Here is a 21,113-nt window from a genome sequence, read left to right as displayed (position 1 = left end):
ATACTAGTCAGATGAGTGGGCAATGATTTTGAAGGTTGACAATGTGCTTCAAGTCTTAGGAAGCAGACAAATCTCTGAAGAAAGAAAAAGAAAAGGAGGGGGGGAAAAAAAGCCTGGTCAACACAGATTTGAGATCTTAGTTTAGACTTATAGGAAGTATATAAACTTAGTAACAAAGAGGGGAAAAAAATTCTATCTCTGCTATTTATGAATGTTGCAATCTTAGGCAATTAGTTGTTTTTGGCTGAGCCTCAGTTTCTCCATTTTGAAAGTGGAGAGAGAAACATCTCCCAGTAATGGCCTGACAGTTAAATGAGTTACCGTCTACACTTAGCTTGGTGCCTGATACTGTTGTGGGCTCTCCACCAAAATTATTTCCATTCCCCTTTTCTCTCCTTCACATTATTCTTGCTTTCAGACTATACTAATGCTTCCTTTCTTTCTTTTTTTTTTTCCTGCTTTTTACTGAAACTAAAGCTGCCCCAACTTCTAAATGTTAAGAAATCTGTGGTGCAGCAGGTATGTCCTGTTTCCATGCGGCTCCATTTATTCAGCATTATTAGTCGATCCATTGATGCTTCTAAGCACAGGAGCACTCTTGAAAGTTACTCAATAGAAGTCCTTTTAGTTAAACATTTCCTTAATCCTAGCTACTTCACCACAGAGTAATACGTGATGACTGAATTCTGCTGACCTAGAGAAGTCACCTCTAATTTTATTTCTGATAGCCTTTAATTAGGAAGATCCAAAACAGCCTAACAATATCTAACGCCAACGTATGTCCCCAAAGGCAAGGAGCAAAACCTTCCATAAAGTCTTTTCTGGGATTTGTCCTTTCATGTCACTGAGTTTGACACTTTCAGCATGGAAACACAAAGTAAAAAGGTGTGTGTGTTGAGGGGGCGGGGGGTAGGTGAGGGGGTTTAGGAAGGCGGGGAGAGAATCCAGGAGGGGAATGGGGAGAGAAGAAAGAAATCATGAAACACTCCTCAGCTTTGCGAGTGTTATCAAATTGTGGACGAAGTCATCTGCCCAAATCTGTCACCAGATAGCTCAAATCTGTGAGTACAAACTGGGAGAAGGACCATCTTAAACAAACAAAAATCTTTGTGTTAACATAGCCTCTGCTTTTGGGACTGGGGCTTTTAGAACAGAATATCACATTTCTGAAAAAGCTAACTATGAAAGTAACAGTATTTTCAACCACAAGTCTCCCCTCCCCGCCCCCCACCTCCAGCAAACAGAGCTTCCAAAACGCAACACCTATCAAATATTTCCTCTGAAATGCCAGACTGTAAAGAGTTCTACCTTTTTTTTTTTTCTTTTTGACATTTAGACAGATTGAGTTTGAGAGAGGAAGTGACTCTGGGTCCAGACTGCCCCACACCACTGTCAGAGGAAAGAACTGAAGTCAAATGAAGTGATAATATACTGTAGAATATTTAACAGCGCAAAGCAGAGGAAAATGGCAATCTGGGAATATACAACTGATCCCCAAAATAGACACGGTCTCCAGTGCCAGAACAGATGCCAAGTACAGTAGATCATAAAATGGGAAAATTACCTCTGCCCCGTGGGCTATGTGTTGACACGGGGGAGATGACTCCCCAGCAGTCAGAGGAGCTGGGTCTCCATTCCCAGTCACAGTCGTCGTTTGTCATGGACCCTGCCAACTTTCCTTTCTACTCCTTTCTGTATAGTCATCGGTGTGGAAGCTGGTAAGTAACCCCCGTAATGGCTGCTACGTGCTGCCGTGGGATTCATGACAGATAAAGTACTAGTCTGAGCTCTCGGATCATGTTGTGAATGAAATCAGAGGGTTCTGAGCAGGACATTTTGCAAAGCTCTTTCCATTTCGTGGAAGACTCAAGGTGACTAGGGACATTTAGATTTCTCTCTCAAGGAAAGATAAATAGAGTGATGAAGGAAAAATACACTCCCTTCTATGTGCTTAATAAGCGACCTGCCACCTTCTGGGGGAAAGGGGGGAAGAATGCTTACGTGGTGGCTCAAAGTGATGTAAAGGTTGAACAATTGGCCAAACAAACTTCATCATGTGCTGAAAGCCACAGCGAGAGGAATGATGTTTCCAGGGGGAGGTACCTTTTCAAGGAAGACAGCTACCTCATATTCATAGTGGAGTTGAGGAGATTTACGTTTTCAAGTCCTATTTGTCTTTTTACTGTATGGATAAAAGAAAGTAGTCAGTTTTCCTCACTTCCTGGCAAATTTTCACTGAATCTTTCTTCTAGGTTTGTGACTTTTTGCTAGCCAGCCATTGAAGGCGGAGATAATTATGAACAGAAAGAACTAGGAAAAGTTTTTGTCCTAGATTTCTTTCTTCTTTTCCTGTTTCCTGCTTTTTTTCTTCCTTCCATCATTTCTCTCAATTTTTTTTTTTTCCTTTCAAACCCAAAGACCTCTGTAATATCTGATACAGAGGAAAAACAAATGAAGAAAAATAAACATTAAAGAGAAGGGGTGGACAAATAAGGAAGGAAAAATGACCAAAAAGAGCCAAAAGAAATCAATGCTGAAAGTTTTGCTGGGACCATTACATTATGAGACAATATGTGTTCAAGAATGTATGTACAAAAAAAAAAAAAAGAATGTATGTACACACACACACTATGGAAAGTTTTCCACAAAAAATGATTACTCTTGATTCCTGAACTTACAAAAATTAAATGACCTTAAACCCTGGCTGAAGTTTTTTTAGGTGTGTGAATCTATAAAGTTTCAGTAAAAAGAGAGTTCCTATTTGTGGAAAAGTTTAAGTTGCTATTATGTGAGGCAGAAACTAGGAATAAGAAGAATGGTTTACCAGAATTTCTATTCAGATCTTGTGGTTTTTAGAATAGAAATTTGTTCAGTCTTGGTGAAAAAGAACTTCTCATTTCAAAGAAGAAAAGTTTATAAAAATTTCAAAACATTTCTTCATCCAATAATTTTTATAAAATGTTAATTGATAAGTGGAAACTAGTTCTCTTTTGCAGATTTACAGAGTGTTAAAGGGACAATTATATTGGCAAGTTAAATTGGACATTTCTCACACATAAAATGTTTGTAAAAGCATTTCCATATTTTATATAAATCTGTATATAATTAGGATTATCTTTTCCTGGTAGACCATATTGATAAGCATAGGAGGATTTTTTGGTATGAAAACAGAAACAACTGTTTTCATTAACAGTGAAATTAAAGTTATTAAATGAAGTTCGGAAATATATGTGAAACTAGAAAAAAGCCTTCTCTATCACATAAATACAAGTACTTTTGATACTTTGATGTGGCTTATTTATTTCTCTGTGAATTCATTCTCTTAAATATGTTTTAGTTATAATTATACCATCTGCATAATTTAATAATAATGATGATATCCGTAAGTTATTAACATCCATAATTTCCCAGATATATTATCTACTTTACATTTAATCCCTAAATTAACCATATAAAGTAGGAAGATGAAGGAATTAAAATTCAAACTTGCCTAAGGTGACATAGCCAGTCAGTGGCATAGCTGACCTGGAATTCAGACTTTTTTACGTAGGCTCATTCCTCATCATCACAATCTGTCTATGGAATCTGAAACTATTTAAGTTTCAATATGAGCAATAAATAACATTGTATCTATAAGCATTTCCCACTTTTAATAAGTACACATTTCCCAAAGATAAGTTTCAACACAAAATTGCAGTTCTGTGATAGAAGCATGGTGGACAGTTCGCCTTTGTAACAGTTTCAACTAAAAATCCAAGTTAACCTTTTGGTTTTTGGTTTGTTGTTTTGGCTAATAATAGAATGTGGGTTCATACTAGAGTATGCCCACTCATGAAAATATACCTTTTTTTTAACTCTGAGAACTCTATATTTATTGCTAATTCTTTATCTTACATATTGTTATGATTTTAATTTTGATGGACTTGTAAGACCCCATCATGGTATTCCCTCATGCTGTGTTCTTGAACGTTAATTATGTAAAAGTAGAACAATTTGCCTGCACAAAGGAAAAGGATGGGGAAAAGGAGGCTGTCTGACAGTCTCAATTACGCAGTTTCTCAATAATACACAGGGCACTATTTGAACCTGTAGCAATTTTCTGGCACCAGGAGTATCAAAAGCATATTCAATGGATGAGAGGAAGGATAACAATTCCTTCGATTAGACTGGCAATTGACCATCTGCTTCAGAGGGTAACGATTCAACCTGTAGGTAATCACGGGGAAAATACTTTGATGATGAGTGTCAGACTTTATTTTTTCCTGGGTGGGGGCAGGGTGGGATGGGAGTGGTTAAAATACAAGACAGACAGCTGCCCTACCATCCTGTTAGAATCATGGACACATTCAGTACATTTTAAAGCATCTTCTCCTCAAACCAACCAGAAAAAAAAAAGTACAGCGTTCAACATTCAGTTAAATAAAGTCAAATTTAAGCTCCATCCCCTAATATTTCCTTAGGAAGATAACTCCTAGCATCAGATGAAATGTATAGTGTGTTACAGGTGTTCTTGCATTCCTCTTAAAGCCACCATCTGAGGACTAAGATGGTTAAGGTCAAAGGAATGATTCTGAAATTTTTATTAATGCTTATGTATTATTTCAAGGTTTTTGGAAGTTATTCGGAGCTTTTACTGGATAGAGTAAAATGCTATGCACTTTTGAGAGAAGAGTAGTTTGTGTCAATTAGATTTCTATCTTCTTATGTAGCCCAGCATGAAGCAACATAATACTGTTAGATAACAGACTTCCAGGTGGCTGCTGCTGAAGGCGTAGGTTTTATTTTTTAAGATAGTGATCATGGAATCATTTTCTTTGTGTTTAAATTTGTTTATTATTAATGCAACATTGTAAACCAACTACACATCAATAAAATAAATTTAAAGAATTTTTTGTTGTTTTTAGTAATGGGAATGCTTTTTGAACATAACCTGAAAGCTATTTTTTATTGACAAATAGTTGGAGAAAAGAAAGAAAGAAAGGATTCGCAGATTCCCAGCTAGAGCAAAATTTACACAGAAACATTGCACAGACCTATGCAGTAACTTATAGTGTCAGGAACATCCAGTGCCTGGAATTATACTAATAGCAGTTCCCTCTTAGCTCTGGTAATGCAAAACTCAAAAGTGTAGGGAATTTTAGACACAATGAATTATTCTATTATCCCCTCTAATACCCCCAGCAAGTGTCACCACCAACACAAATGTCAGGATGTCTGTTTTATTAAGTATTAATTTATAGTCATTTATTCATTCGATAAGCAGATATTTGGGGGCAACCTGCTCTGTACCAAATACTGTTCTAGGTTCTTGGGAATACAACAGTGAATGAAAACAAAACAAAACAATACAAAATAAGAAAAAGAATTCTCTGCTTCTGTTGGAGCTTACATGACAGTGAGGAAAGACACAATATAGAGACAATGAATACACCCAGAATATAGTAGATAATGATAAATGCTAAGAAGAAAAATCCTGAGAAAGTGGATAACTGAAATTTTAGGTAAAGCGGCATTAAAGATTCCAAAGAGGAAAAGAAGGGGTAACACAGCTAAGGGAAAATGGCCCTAAACATATGCTGTCCAAATACAGCGGCTCCTAGGCTCAGGCAGATGGCATAGTGGACAGCACAGATGTGGGGCAGGTCCATCTTTGCAGGAAGTTCTAGTGGATAGTGGGGCTCCCAACAAAAGGAATAGACAATACACAGGCTCTGAATTGGAGAGCAACAGAGGAAGCCACGAGAAGACCAGGGTGGTTGTGGCTGAGTAAAAGTGATGGAGGGAGACAGGAGGCTCGGGCAGAGACTTAGTGAGGGGCCAGCAGGCACAGAGCCTCTCACAGGTCCTGCATGGACTGTAAGGTGTTACCCTGAGCCGCAGGGGTAGTCTTTGCAATGTGTTGAACAGGAGAGTGACACGATCAGATTTGTGTTATTTCAGGGTCACTCTGGCTGCTGTTTTGTGAAATAAGTAAAAAGAGGCCAAGAACACAAGTTAGGAGACCATTGTGATGATCCAGAAAGAGGTGATGATAGTTTACAACAGAGGGTAGTTGTGAGAAATGATAGATTCTAGATCTACATTGGAGTAGGATAAAAGCCACATAGAGATCACTTATTATCATGTAGATTCTAGACCCTCACTCTTAGAAATCATAATTTAGGTGAACTATTATGGGACATAGGAATCTCTGTCTATGCTTTCTCCAGTGTAAATTCGAGTCCTGATGTCCCATTTTGTCTCCTGACTTGTATCTGCCCTGCATCCCATTAAACTTTTGAAATAAATCTGTTTGGATTTGTTTAACATTAATATTTCAGCTGATGAACACTGGGTGCTTCTGATGCATGAATTTAGGGAGCAATTAAAACCCCACCAAATGCCTCTCTAATATCATTGTGAAAGATAGGATACTTGACAAGTTTTTTTTTTTTTTTTTTTTTGCTCTTGTTTGATTCCCTAGAATTTAGCTAAAAGGTACACAGCAGGTACCTAAGTGAGATGGTATTTCCACTCTTTTTATCAATGTGGCAGCTATAATTTGGCAAACAGATCATGGACATACATTTCCCCTATGAAAGTGCTTAAAATTTACCTGTATAAGATAAAATCATCCCATGATCTATTTTCTCTTCTTTCATAAAGAGTACTGCCTACAAGTCTCCATGATATGATAATTTTTAAAGTCACTATCAAAAAGTACTTGCAAAATTGTATAAATGTTGAACAAACCTTTGCTTTTAATATTGGGATTAAATCAAACATATTTTGCTGTTTCATTTTTCAGATACATATAACTTCAGCTGGGAGTTTTTTCCCCTTTTTCTGTTTGTTGTTTTCCTTCATTACCTTGGAAAGTGAAATGAGATTAGACTTCAAGGAGGAAACTGAAGGAAATGAATTTAAGAGAAAAAAAATAGGTGAAGATGAATCAGGCTGAAATGAATAATTACATTTTTGTCTACAATCTGGCATAACTGCTTTCATGATATAATCACGAGGGGAAAGATGCTTCTAAGTATAATGTTCACATAAATCAAGTAGCAAATGAAAAGGAAAAATAAACTTAATATTGCCTTTAGGACTATCCACAGGTAGGTGGAGGACCATATAGGAATAGACTATTGGAAAGTAAATAGATATTATGGATAGGCAGAGAAGACAAAAATTAAGGATGGCTGAAAATTCTTTCAATATAATTTCCCTAAAGGTTTATTATTAATGATTTTTTCTTTTGTTTTAAACAAGACCTTAAATATACCCCGGGAGAAAAAAATCATGTAGTCACAATCTTTCAAGGTGAATTCATTGATCAGATCACTCTTTTTCCTGGCAGAAAATCCTAGGAAAGCTTTAAATATTTGATATCAGAAGTTTGAAAAGAAAGGCATGAAACAAAGACAATAAATCTTACTGCTTTTTAGGGACCAATTCAGAGAATAGTAAGAATATGCATAGACATAATTTCTGGAAATGCAGGTAGTTTCATGGCATATTCTAAAACATGGATAAGTTGAGTGCACTGTTTCACCAACTCCTGTATTTTTCCTTGGACTTGATCTAAAGGGTGGTAGCTGAGAGCCTGGTAATCACTCTGGGAGCCAATTGCATTGCTACCTGAGCTTTTGAGAAAATGCTTTCTATCATATTCACCCCTCCACATTAAGCCAAATAATTTTATCATGAGAATAAGGATGGCAAAGAAACTTGGGAGAGGCAAGGAAATGCAGGGTATGAGAACAAGGAAGTCTGGAGAAACTATCCTATTTTTTTGGTCCCATAACTCCCCTAATATTACCTCTTGGTTTCAGCCATCACTAATTTTTATCCTCCCTATCTGTAACATCCATTCCCTTTCCAATAGTTTAGCCCCGTTAAGAAGTCTTTAGGAGCTGACTCCTAGGGAAAAAAAAAATGTAATATGAGGTCAGTTCTTGGGAGGGACTTTGTATAGGAAGCCATGCAAGAAGTGAAAAAATGAATCTTTACCCAAAGGTGAAATGGTAGTTATACGCAGTGGTAGCAAAAGGGTATTTGTCATGAAGATGACTTATCTCATTGATTTTGATTTTTCAAAGAAAAAGATAATTTTAAGGGTCTGGAGTTGAAAAAAAAAGAAAAACCCAGAATGTCTCGATATGTTTTAAACATTCTGTATATAACCCAAGAGTAAACATTCTCTATATGCCCTAAGTATTTCTCTGTAAAAATATTCCACTAAAACTTCATTAAGCAAGTAAAAATGGAATGAAGCATCCTATTTCAAGAGATTCAAGTTACATATAACACTAACTAAAATTTCGGGGCATTTACTCTGATTAGGCTTCCCTGATAGCTCAGCTGGTAAAGAATCCACCTGCAATGCAGGAGACCCTGATTCAATTCCTGCATTGGGAAGATCTACTGGAGAAGGGACAGGCTACCCACTCCAGTATTCTTGGGCTTCCCTGTGGCTCAGCTGGTAAAAGAATCTGCCTGCAATGCAGGAAACCTGGGTTCAATCCCTGGGTTGGGAAGATCCCTTGGAGAAGGGAAAGGCTTCCCACTCCGGTATTCTGGCCTGGAGAATTCCATGGCCTATACAGTCTATGGCGTTGCAAAGAGTCGGACATGACTGAGCGATTTTCATTTCACTTCACTTCACTCTGATTCGCACTTTATATGCATTATCTCATTTAATAAGTGCTTCAATTCTATAAAGTAAGTGTGATGATACCTGTTTTTATGCTGAGGAAACTGAGCTATGAGATCACACAACAAAGAAGAAGCTAAGTCAATGCTGCAATCTTAATAATAGAATTCAGTTCCCTTGTAGCCTGGACTCCAGGAGAGGGTCGATAAAAGACAATCAAAACCCACCATTACTGAGTATCATAAGATATTCCTTATATATCGAATCTAGAAAAATGGTACTAATGAACTTATTTACAAAACAGAAATAGAGTCACACATGTAGAAAACAAACTCATGATTACCAGAGGTATAGTGGGGCAGGGATAAATTGGGAGATTTGGGTTGACATATACACACATTTATCTATAAAACAGGTAACTAATAACGACCTACTGTAGAGCACACGAACTCCACTCAGTACTCTGAGCCTCAAAGGGAAAAAGAATCTAAAAAAAGATACATGTTTATGTGTATCTGATTCACTTTGCTGTATACGTGAAACTAATGTGCATTCTCAGTTGCTCCAGTCCTGTTCAACTCTTTGTGACCCCATGGACTGTAGCCCAGCAGGCTTTTCTGTCCCTGGGATTCTCTAGGCAAGAATGCTGGAGTAGGTTGCCATGTCCTCCTCCAGGGGATCTTCCTGACCCAGGGATCGAACACACATCTCTTATGTCTCCTATACTGGCAGATGTGTTCTTTACGGTAGCACCAACTGGGAAGCCCATACCTGAAACTAATACATTTTAAGTCAACTGCACTCCAATAAAAATTTTTAAAAACCACCCTTGCAAATCTACTCTGATGCCACACTGGGCCTCCAGTGGCTCAACCGGTTCTGCAGTGGACACAAATGGGCAAACATTTGAGTTCATTCCCTCTGAAGCCTCTCACTGACACCTTCTTCCCACAAAGACTGCCTTCCTCTCTAGTCCCCACCTGTTGTTTTTGTCATAAATGTCCTCCCCTGGGACTTATGACTCAGGACCACCCTACCTTGCTTCTTGCCTCTGGAACATTTCAGTTTTATTGAACAGCTTCTTCTATAGCCTCCCAGTGTTGGCAGAGCACGCTTTTTCCTTTGCCCTGAACTGGAAGCTAGTTTTCCCTGAAAATATTGTCTCACTGGCTTGTGAAGTTGAGGCTTCTCTTTCTACCAGACCCCGGGGCCAACTGCATGGTTAGCACTATCCTGGGTCTCTACCACTAATGAGAGAACTTGTTCATCTCCCTCCACATTTATGTCCCAGCTCCATCCCACCCCCCAAACCTCCTCATCGCTGTCATCCAACACTCTCCCTGTCACTCACCTTTAGATTGATGATCCTGAGACCAACATACATAAAGGTTCTTTTTAAAACAAATGTACTGATGCACAAAGAAGGATAAATGGAAAGAATATATATCAGGAGATGCAGAGCTGTGAGCTGTTTTTACAGTGACGTCTGAGACACCCAGACTTAGAATTCTTTTAAAAATCCAAGCTCTTTAATAAGCATTCAAGAGCCTACATCATCTGGTTCGTGCCTGCTCACGTCTTAAACATCCCCCTTCATCACTCCATTCCTGACCTTTTAACACCTGAGCTGTGCAGAACTTTGAGTGGTAAAAAGAGAGCATTCCATGTCCTTCTTAATCCTCCTTCAAACCATACTCATGCTCTGTCTTCTTTGCCAGCCCAATCCGAGACCAATTTATTTGGCTAACTTCTAGCCTTAAGGCTCAGTTTAGTGGTTATTTTTCACAAGACCCTTGACCCCATCAGGTTAGTGGTGGTGGTGGGAAGAGGAATTTAACTCTGTAGTCATCTCTCTCATGCACTCCCTTCGTGGTTTTACAATCATCTATTACGTGTCTTCTTCCCCACTAGACTGTTTAAAGGGATGAACTATGGTGTACTTTTCCCCTCCCCACCCCCTTCCCCAGCGCATCCTGAGTGCAGAGCACAGAGCAAGCACAGGATGAATGCTTGTGCAATGAATGGATACCACCAGTGTCTTCAGGGGAAAGGACTCCCTTAGAAATATTTCCCCTTTTATTACTCCCTTTAAATTCCTTCATCATTAGGACAAGCTCCTAAATGTGATTTCCAAGTTGTAATTTTGCATTTCAGAGACCAAATTGATGTTGTGATTTATTTTTTCCAGAAGCATGACTGCCTTTTACATTGAGGGCTGAGCTGGGGAAACACACACTTGCAAGTTTTGTTTGCATACTCAGGACACTGAAAAATGCTCCCATTCAAAAAACCCAATGCTTTTAAAATCCCTGGCTCTTTCGTTTTAGAGAACATTCACGGTAGATGCCCCACCCCCACCCAGAGTAAAATAAATGTAAAATCAGTATGTATCAGAGGGCACATTTAAACATTTTAATTGAACTGCTAACCTAATCAGCTCCATCCTCTGATATATGCCCTCTCATTCTCATTTCCTGAAGCCAAGAGCAAGAAGCGTGCCTTGTTCCAAGACGTGCATTACGTGAGTGCCGCTTAATCAGCACATACAGGTCTCAGTCTTCAGATATACTTTCCTCCCTTCTCTTGACGCCACGTTGCCTTTACTCTTCCCATTATTTCCAGAACCTTCTTTAGGCTCCTACTGAGAACTCCAAACACAATTGGGGTGGGGGGTAGGTGGGGAGGTATGTTTGGCCTTCAGTAAGAAAAGTTCTGTGATCTCTGAGGCATTTGCCATATGGACTCTTACAGAGGCAGACACTGGAATGCTTTCTTAGAAGGCTCCGGAATGTTTCCAGAGACACAGGCATGCAAATTAAAACTTCGGCAAGGGCAGGACTGATTTACTGTATGCATTTGCCAGAGGCTTTACCAGAATATTTTGCAGCATGAATTGTAAACTTTTTTTTTTTTTTTAACAGCAAGAACAAGGAGGACATTATAAGCCTCCTTGTTCTTAGGACAAGAGTTAGAGGAGGTAAAAGAGTATGCTTTCCGTGTGTGTTAATTTCTGTCTAGTGTGCCTCCTATCACGTCTTTTATTGTAAAATTTGGTTAGCAAAAACAAGTGAAGAGAAAAACAGGTTTCGATGAAAGAAGAACAGCTTCAATGAGGAAGAGGAGAAGGTTATTTTGGGAGGGGTAGCTCTGAAGGTGCCATCATGGGCACCATCACCATAGAGCAGTTAGGCAGTCTGGTCCCATTGCTGTTTTGGAGGTTCAAGTGTTTACCATGTTCTCGATACGCTGTGAAATGGTAGCATGGTATCACTAGCGTGCCAGAAGGTAGCGCTGGCATTTCTACCGGTGGAAGGTTTACAGGAGGAGACTGAGAGTCTAGCCATGAACCTATTGAAGTACAAGCAGGTGGTGCAGCTTTAATGTAACTTAAATTTCCAGAGCTACAGGTCTCAGGGAAGTTAATGAATTGTGGTTTTACAAGAAAATATACATATAAATCATCACCTGGCAGTTCCAGGAATAAAAATGAACAGTGAGTTGATTAGCAAAGACTGTTTCCCTGCCATCCTGCGTCCTAATTCTTAACTCGCCTCAAATATTAATACTTTATACCTAAAGTCATCATCGAAATAATTATTTACAAACGGCTCTTTAAAATTACAGAACAGAATTTATTGTACAAACATGAATAGACTCCACATAAAATAACTCTTCAATAATATTTATTGACTACCAACATTTTAAAGAGTGAATAAAATTGCATATTGGAAGTTCATAGAAACAATTATCTTTTTAAAAAATTGAATGAACTGGAAAACTTGTGGGTAGATCACCTTTTTAAAATCAGAAAGAGAAGTATTTGTAGAGCTGTAATTAATTCTTGGAAACAATGCTTTTATCACTTGATATCCTGGACTCAATTCCTTTAATTAAAAAATTAGTACAGTAGAAAAAAAATGCCTGGTAAAATTTTAAATGTGTCTAAAAAGTGTTTAGTAATATTTGAAATTTGCTGAAGCAGAGCTCTTCAGTATCCTGAGGGATATCATAAAATTATTCATTTGGCCTTTATCTGAGAAAATACCTTTAAAAGCTATAGCTCTAATATTAATATCCTGAAGAGAAAATATGTGATTAATTGGTAAGTAAAATTTTTAAGATAAGATGGGATGGATTAGAAATATTTTTTCAAAAAATATTCAATAATTCAAAGGTATGAGGAGCTACACATTTCTCCCAAAATGCACACAGACTAAAATAAAAATCTGCACTCATGCTTTGTCAGTCACCAGTCAAGCTGGCATAACATTTGTAAGAAGTAGCGCATGAGGGTTAAAAGTGTGAATTAAGCACCAAGGACCAATTCTTAATGCTGAAGTACTGGTTACTGGTAATTTTTTGTTTTTGTTTTACTACAAGGAATGTTCTTCCTATAAACATTTTCCCAGAATATTCTACTTTAAATTGTATATTACTTTAAGCAATAATTCATCCTTCCAACACCTGTCAATTCATCTATTTCCTAAATCTCCATTATGCTTTTAATTCTCTGCTTTGGGCTGCTGTGTGCTTACAGCTGTTGATCATTAAGGTCACAGCTGGCCTATAATGAAGTAGTCTTTGCAAAAAGAAAAATTATTTATGTTTCTTCTCATGTTCCAGTGGACATTAGCTAAAGCAAGTCCAGAAGCAGATAGCCGGCCTTGTCTAGGCAGCTGGTTAGCAGAGTTACACACTGGCCTGGAAATCACTTTTTCTGCAGCTAATTTGAGTTTACAAACATCGAATAGGGAATATCATATGCTGTCAACTAGATTCCCTGGGATTTACACATGTGACAAAACTACTTGTTTATATTGAAAAAACAAAAACAGAAAAACAACCTCCTCACCTCCCAAAACCACACAAGTATTCACGTGTATTTAGAATAAGAACCTTTCAAAATATAGCTTTGTAGGTGGTGGTAAGTTCTGGTTGCCAGTACCTTTCTAGATTAATATCAGTGTGATTTTATGTACAACTGTTTGACAATAGGCAGTGGGACAGTGGAGCTGGTTATTACATCAGTGAAGTAACCCAAGGTATGCAAATTGAAACAAAGAGGCTCTTTCTCTTAAATAAAATAGAGAATCCCTGGAAGTTCTGAATCAGAGTGAAAACAAATTCCATTTCTATCAAAACTGTTTTCTAAAATGATGTCACTGTTTCTACATATAACCCTCTGAAAGCCAAAGAACAGACACAGTAGAATATTGATTAATTATTAATAAATAATAATACCTGTAATCATGATTTGTCATTTCACAAAGTAGGAGTCTTTCTTCATTTCATTCTATCATCAGTCCAGTTACCCAACAATTGTTGAAAGCAGTAAAGAGAACAAATTAAATGAAGCTACTTAGCATTTGCCAGATAAGCCACAAATTAAATACTCTCTTAAAAAAAAAAACATTTCAAGTCTAAGAAAAGAAGTCAGTGCTGGTTGATGAATATTGTCACTTGAAGATATATTTATGTCATGAAATCTTTTCTTTGTCACTTGAAAATTGTCAACAATCTTTGCCTTATATCTGGTTCATCTTGAAAGCCACAAATGGCATGATTTAACTGTTACATGGCCTTGGGATAGTAACAGTGGAAAAGAAAATGGAGGAAAATAAAAAACAAAGGCAATGATAAACTTTAAAACAGGTCATCCAATCTCTGAAAGAATGGGGAGAGATTAGATAAATCTAAGGACAAAAAATAAAACAAATCAGAAGCTGTTGGGTTGGCCAAAAAGTTCATTGGGTTTTTCTGTAAGACAGTACGGAAAAACCTGAACAAACTTTTTGGCCGACTTAATGTTTTTGTAAAACAGATTCTTTGGCAGGAAAAAAAAAAAAGAAGATGTCTAAAGAACAGAAATAAGCACCTATGACAGCAGCATATCTGTGGCTTTGACATCTTAGCAGAGGTGGCTGCTCGGAACTCTGAAAACAAAGTTCAGGCTTCCAAAAGCAGTGAGCATTCACTAACGTAGCAGTGATTGACTTGGGTTATGGTATCTCTCAAAGTGGGCCTTCTTTTTAAAGACAAGTTTTTTTGTTTTTTGTTTTCCTAATTCTTAGTACTTATTACAGATATTAGACATGTTTCCCTAGTGCGGGCATGTTAACCCTTGATGTGCTGGACAAATTCCAGTTTGGGTACTGTACTGTAAAAAGCAATAGAAAAATCTGGAACTCCATTTCATGTAAGAAAACATATGGCTTGAAACTAAATATAGTTTAAACATATGAAGCATATTAAATTAATTATTATAATTTAAACGATTTGAAAAATGTCTTCAGTTTTTATGACATATGCTTCTAATGATTCACATTACCTGTAGGTACTTCAAAAGCATTGGGATTTAGATTCTCTTCAGTAATTAGGGGGTCAAATGATACGCTGGCTATATTAGGGAAAAGAGCCCTCTGAAAGTGGGCCATGGACCAAGATAATACCCTTCAAGACAGATGGGAACCAAGCCTCAAAATGTTCTGCAGTTGTATACCACTTCTGAATACCATGCTTTACTGTTGTGGGAAAATATAAGGGTTGTATCTGAAGAGCTTCATACAATATTTGTATCTGAGGTTAAACAGAATGTATGTTTTTGTTGAAGGGTTCCCACCCTCAGAGCCCATTTCTACCTCCTAGACTATTATATGGCAGATGTATTTTCATGCTTTACCACCTCTGAACATCCTAATCTGAACCAAATACCCTATTTATTTACTCACTCACTCAGATATTTATTCTATTAATATTTATTGAATACCTATGTGTTCTAGACATTGCTTTAGGTACTAAAGGAAAGGTACTAAGGAAATGCGGGAAAGAAGAGAAATACAGTCATTGTGCTCTTGTCTTTTCTATTCTGGTGGTCAGGTGGACAATAAAAAATAGAAAAATAAAGAAAAGAAAATTAAGAAACATCAAATATGGAAAGGAAAATCAGAAGAGAGTGAGTGGTGGAAGATAAGTTTCTGTCTGCAAAAGCAGGTGACCTGGGTTCAATTCCTGGGTTGGAAAGATTCCCCTGGAGGAGGGCATGGAAACCCACTCCAGTATTCTTGCCTGGAGAATCCCCATGGACAGAGGAGCCTGGCAGGCTACAGTCCATGGGGTCACAAAGAGTTGGACATGACTAAGCAACTAAGCACATGAGTTTCTTTAGTCTGGGTTGTTCAAACAGGCCACACTGAGCAGCTAGGTGACATGTTCTTGAGACTTCAAGTGTGAAAAGGCAGGAACGCTGCTTTTTAATCTTGGAGGAACAGTCAGTAGATGGGCCTTGAGCAGGGAGAGAGTGGTTCAGAAAAAAGCAAGAAAACCTGATGGCTGGCTCCAAGCACATGGGGAGAGAGGAGAAGAAATGATTGTTGGGCAGAAGTGAGATGATACACAGCCCACAGTAGGATGTCTGTATTTTATTTAACCTAAAATAACCATGATAACCATAATGATGCTAATAGCAAGAGGTAACTCATTGAATATTTACTATGTGCTGGGCACTGTTAAGCACTACCTACAGCTGCCAGTAAGTATCTACTCCTCATTATTTCCGCTGCATCAATGGGAAAGTGAAGCACAGGGAACTAAAGGAATTTCCCTCATTACCAGGCTAGGCAGAAATGTCATTTGATGATAAATACTCTCTATGCCTTAAATTTCACAGAACTTGCAAACACCCAAATGAAAATTCTTAATCTTTCCTTTTAGCTCAGACCCTCAAATATGCCTTACATACCCACTCTCTGCAAGCCATTGTATTCAGCACAACTAGAATGCTATCTCACAATTTTACCTTTGTCGAGACTCATGTCTTACAGAGACAGGCCATGATGGAGAGTACATGGCAAAGTGGGAAAAGCAACAGATTCAAGAATTACCATTCTGGTTTGACAGGCTGGATGGAGTAGTGGTTAAGAGCATCTGATTCTGTGGCCTCAGACAAATTATTTGATCCCTCCAAGCATCCCATTTATGTATTGCTAAAATACAGATAATAAAAATATTGCTTACCACATGCAGGTGTTCATTCATTCATTCAACATATATTCATTGAGGGTCTTCAATTGCTTTTATGTAGGTCACATTCTTTTGGGATAGGCAGAGCTCAGCCATGGTTAATATATGTTAAAATGTATAGCAAAATGTACGATATGTTAGATGGTATTAAGTGCGGTGGAGAAAAAAAATAAAAGCATTAAGAATAACAAGAAGAATCAAGGTGGGGAAATGACTGCCGTTTAGGCGAAGAGCCCAGTTGAGCAATCACTGAGAAGATGACACCTGAGGAAAGATCCTTAAGAAAAAGAGAAATCCAGAGGCAGAGGCTGAACTGAGAGAAAGCCTGCTGTTCTGGAGAAGGTCAAGGGAATGCAGTGTGGTGTAGGATCTGCTGAGGCAGAGACATGAGTCTGGTTTTTACTCAGAGTAAAAATGAACAGCCAACGGAGGGCAGTGAGCAAATGAGTGATACAATCGGACCTATGATTTGACAAGACTTGCTCTGGCTGCTGTGTTTAGAAGGGACCATGGTGGAGAAAATACAGGCAAGGAGATCCCTTAGAGACTATTGTGGTATTCCAGGTTAGGGACTGTGGTGGCTTGAGCCAGGATGGTAGCCGTTGAGGTGGTAAGAAGTAATCATATTCTAGATTTATTCTGAAAGTAGAACAGACAGAATTTGCTGAGGATCGACTGTGAGATGGGGAAGAAAAACAGGGCACAGAAAAATTGCAAAGCCATTGCTTATTATGAAATATACATAAGAACCTGCATATAAAGCATGGAATATGGTGCTTAGTACAGAGTGGGGGCTCCTGGACTGACCATTCTTATGTAAATTTCAACATGGGCATTGTAATTTCTTCATCCAATACATGGCTTTGGTTCTGTCTGTAAAATAGGTTTACAGTCAGAAGCATGAACAGAAACTGCAAAGTGATTCATACATTTAAATCCTTACAATAGACATTTAACAAGGATTTGGGGAAGAAAGTTTACACTTGGCCCCCATGAATAATAACTGTACTTAGTACTTACAGAGCCTTGATAGAAGTTCCCAAATGCTAAAATGAGAAGAACTAGAACCATTCGGAAGGGAAGACAGAAAAATAGGTTCACTCACTAGAAGGGTTAAGGCACTGGGGAAATGACTAAGGTAACTGCAAGGCAAATTTCCCTAGAACAAACCAGAGGGGTATTAAGGTGAATGGACAAAGCCCTAGGGTTTATTTTTGAGTTAAGAGAAACTAACAATGAACTGCAGATTTCCAATAATAAAGTCATTAGTCGAGGAGAGCAAGACTAGACATAATAGGAAATTGAAGGTAGAGTCCATTTTAAACTCGCCTGCTTAGAAAATATTTTAGATAAAATGCTGACTAGATAAATCAAGAGGTAGATATTGTATTTCAGAGTTTTAATCACTTTACAATAAAAATGAAGGGAATATTATTGTCTGCCATTTTACTGTCTTCAAAAGCAGATCTTAAATTGTTTTCACATATACTGGATAGAAAAAAAGGGCCGCTTTTATCATAACTGAACTATTTTGTTCTATTCTTATTGTGAATCCTGTTAGATAGCTCTGTAACATGTGCATTCATGTCAAGCGCCTTTTTATATTTTAAGAAGTATATAGGATGTCTATCTGATTACTAGCGTTGGGATTTCTCAGAAACATATTACAAAGTCACTAATTTTTGAAGATAGCTGAAGAACTGAGAGAGTCATATCACTAAAGAAGGATGTAATTTGCAGTGATTAAAATGGTGGCTACCAGAAAGAATGGGAGATTATTCTAATAATTTATTTTTTAAAACATTTCATTACATTACCAGCTTCTTAAGGAAGCTATTGACAGACATATGTTGTGAGAAAAACTGTACCTCCACCTGCTAAGAAATTGTATTCATGATTATGAAAACTGCCTGGCATTTGTAGAATCAGATGCTTCTGTAACTTTCTTCTGAAAGGTATTACCCCTTGGAACTTGCATTTTAATTACTGATTATTTGCTCTGCTTTATTTCTATGTAGTGATCAAGGTGCTTGATTGAGCTTTTTGAAAATAGGACATATGCATTGTTTCAAAGTAGTTTTGCATAAAATGTGAATATGAATATAGTAACTACATTATTTATTTGAATCACAAATACATTAGCAACTATTACCTTCTGTCTTTCATTTAACTGTCTTGCAATAATATTAAAAGAATATTACATGTGTCTGAATTACTAAAGGTTTTTTTTTCCAGCTCTGATTTACATATTATTCACTTAAAGCTAGCAATGTAAAATTGCCTTTAATGTTTACTGTTTCAACTTGAAAGTTTTTCTTTTTAATCAGAGAAAATCAAGTTGGCAAAATACAATTACGATTTTCTCCAATTACATTACCTTTAGGCAATGCTGTCTTTTAGATTTGTAACATCCTCTGTTCTGGTACTATGGAATTATGGAATGTACAGTGTTTAAGTGTATGTTTCTTAAAATCAACAGATTAGAGATTCTTAGAAATACTATATACTGTATGTATTAAAACCATTTCTAGCACCTAAATGTACTTGTTATGTTTAACGTTTCAAAGAGCAATAATTCTGTGTTGAATTAAAGACCTTAGGAAAGTTTGACATTTGAGGGTGTATTTTTGAATTATTTAGATAGTATTTTAAATGTAAGAGGATACATCAGTTCCCCTTTAAGAATCACCAAAATGGTGTTATTAATTTCTTCCTAAAATATTTTTTAAAATCAAAAAGTTACGATTGGCTAGAGATTAACGGTGGAAAGTTTTAGAGTGAAAGGAAAATTATTCAGAAGGTTGAAAGCAGTTAGAGTTATAAAGGAGAATCTTTAGGTCAACTATGTAACATCAAGTCTCAAATGGAACAAAAATTTTTATTTAGTCTATTAATCTTAATCTTGATTTTCAAGGTGGATTAAAATGAAGCTGTTTTATTTTTTTCAGAACTTGCTCAATTTTACTATTTTGGTTAATTTTTCTTCTGTTTAAGAAAAACATTTTATTATTTGGAAACTGTCATAACTGACATTAGAAATCCCTGTCTATTTTTCTATAAAGTTTCAAAACTATTATTTTTTAAATTAAAAACTTGAACTAATTCTTCAGCTCTTTCAATTATATGTTTTTTCCCTCTCTATGAAAAAGAAAATCACTTTTTTGTCATAGGTTTATGCATTCTGTCATTACTGAAATATAGCAAAGAAAGTTAGTTTTAAAAAATGAATATTTCTAGTGTACTACAGATTTCAGCATAGTGATCCTGAGGTCTGAAAGATATGCTTATACTATTTTTCCAGAAAGCCTGAAGCTATCACTTAAGAAAAATTCTAAATGTATTCTATACTATACATATTATCTTTTAGGGAGGATAGTAGGGCAGGTGTTATTATCCAAACATTTAATTAAACACAGGGGAAAAAAGAAGCTATATATTCAGCACTTCTTCAATTGATAGAATTTTTGGCAATGGGATATTTGGCCCTTGCAAAAGTCTAACTCAAGCTGTTTTTTGATTAATAAGAAAACTCAAGTGCAAACTGGAAGAGAAGCTTTCAATGATATCAGCAGCTATAGGAGAATTAAAACTGGGTTAGGAAATGATCTAACATTATGAGGTCAGTTCTGCCTTTTACAGATAGAAGTCGAACCAAATAACCTCGTTCCTTCATATTAGAAAACTGAAAACAAACTTGCTTCTCAGAGAAAGAGAAGTTCATAAGAGATCAAAATCATAAACTGGGAGTTTTACTCTGGCTTCATGTCTAACTTATTCCCAGGCATTGGCCAAGTTACTTAAACCTCAAATGGCTCGTCTATAAAATGGGGATTACAATAATCCCTTCCCTTGTGATGATGCACAAAAATTGAAGCCTTGCTTGCAGTGCTTTTTGAAGTTCTTCAGTAAGCAGTAAGGCATTATTCAGACATGTGTAGAGATTATCATTTGGGAGAAAGTAGCATTGAGGAAAAAAAAACAAAAAACAGGCCTGTGACCAAATGTAATGACTCTTGGAGATTATGGTTTTCACTCACCGACCCATACCTTAGTTCTATTGACCTCAGTGATATTAAAAATAAAGCGAAAGACATTACACAAAATAAAAAATTAAAAGTAAAAGATGGAGCAGACCTGCCTAGAACTGATCAACATAGTGAAAGTAGGGGAAAGTGTTTTTGTATTCTAGTAAGGATGATTGTATAGATGGATCACTTACTTGGGCAGAATTGAAGCAAAAGTCTGTTAGGGAAGCAAGCAAGAATCTGGGGTCTGTAAGCACTTTCAGAGCACTTTTAATTATGCAAACCTTTAGTCACACTGTTTCTAAAAAAGGGAATAGATGCCAGCTGAGAAATTCCTCCAAGCCCCCGCTTGCAGCATAACTCATCAGATCCCGGCTTTGAAAGATAACAAGGACTCTCGGCAAATGCAGGGCTCCATTGGGCCGAGTTACAGGAAG

The 21,113-nt window shown here is 37.1% G+C and overlaps 1 long non-coding RNA gene across 1 annotated transcript in view; it reads left to right on the top strand.

Annotated features, from left to right (window-relative positions):
• Positions 1–1,500: 1,500 nt before the first annotated feature.
• The window catches only part of LOC139038397 (uncharacterized), a 41,602-nt gene continuing 21,989 nt past the window's right edge, over positions 1,501–21,113 (top strand). Inside the window, exon 1 of the long non-coding RNA XR_011491361.1 lies at positions 1,501–1,718. This is a non-coding gene — a long non-coding RNA (uncharacterized lncRNA). The remainder of the gene's footprint in view (positions 1,719–21,113) is intronic.

Source organism: Odocoileus virginianus, chromosome 15 (genome assembly GCF_023699985.2).
Source record: "Odocoileus virginianus isolate 20LAN1187 ecotype Illinois chromosome 15, Ovbor_1.2, whole genome shotgun sequence".
Taxonomy (NCBI): Eukaryota; Metazoa; Chordata; class Mammalia; order Artiodactyla; family Cervidae; genus Odocoileus; species Odocoileus virginianus.
This window is presented reverse-complemented; position numbering and strand designations above follow the sequence as displayed.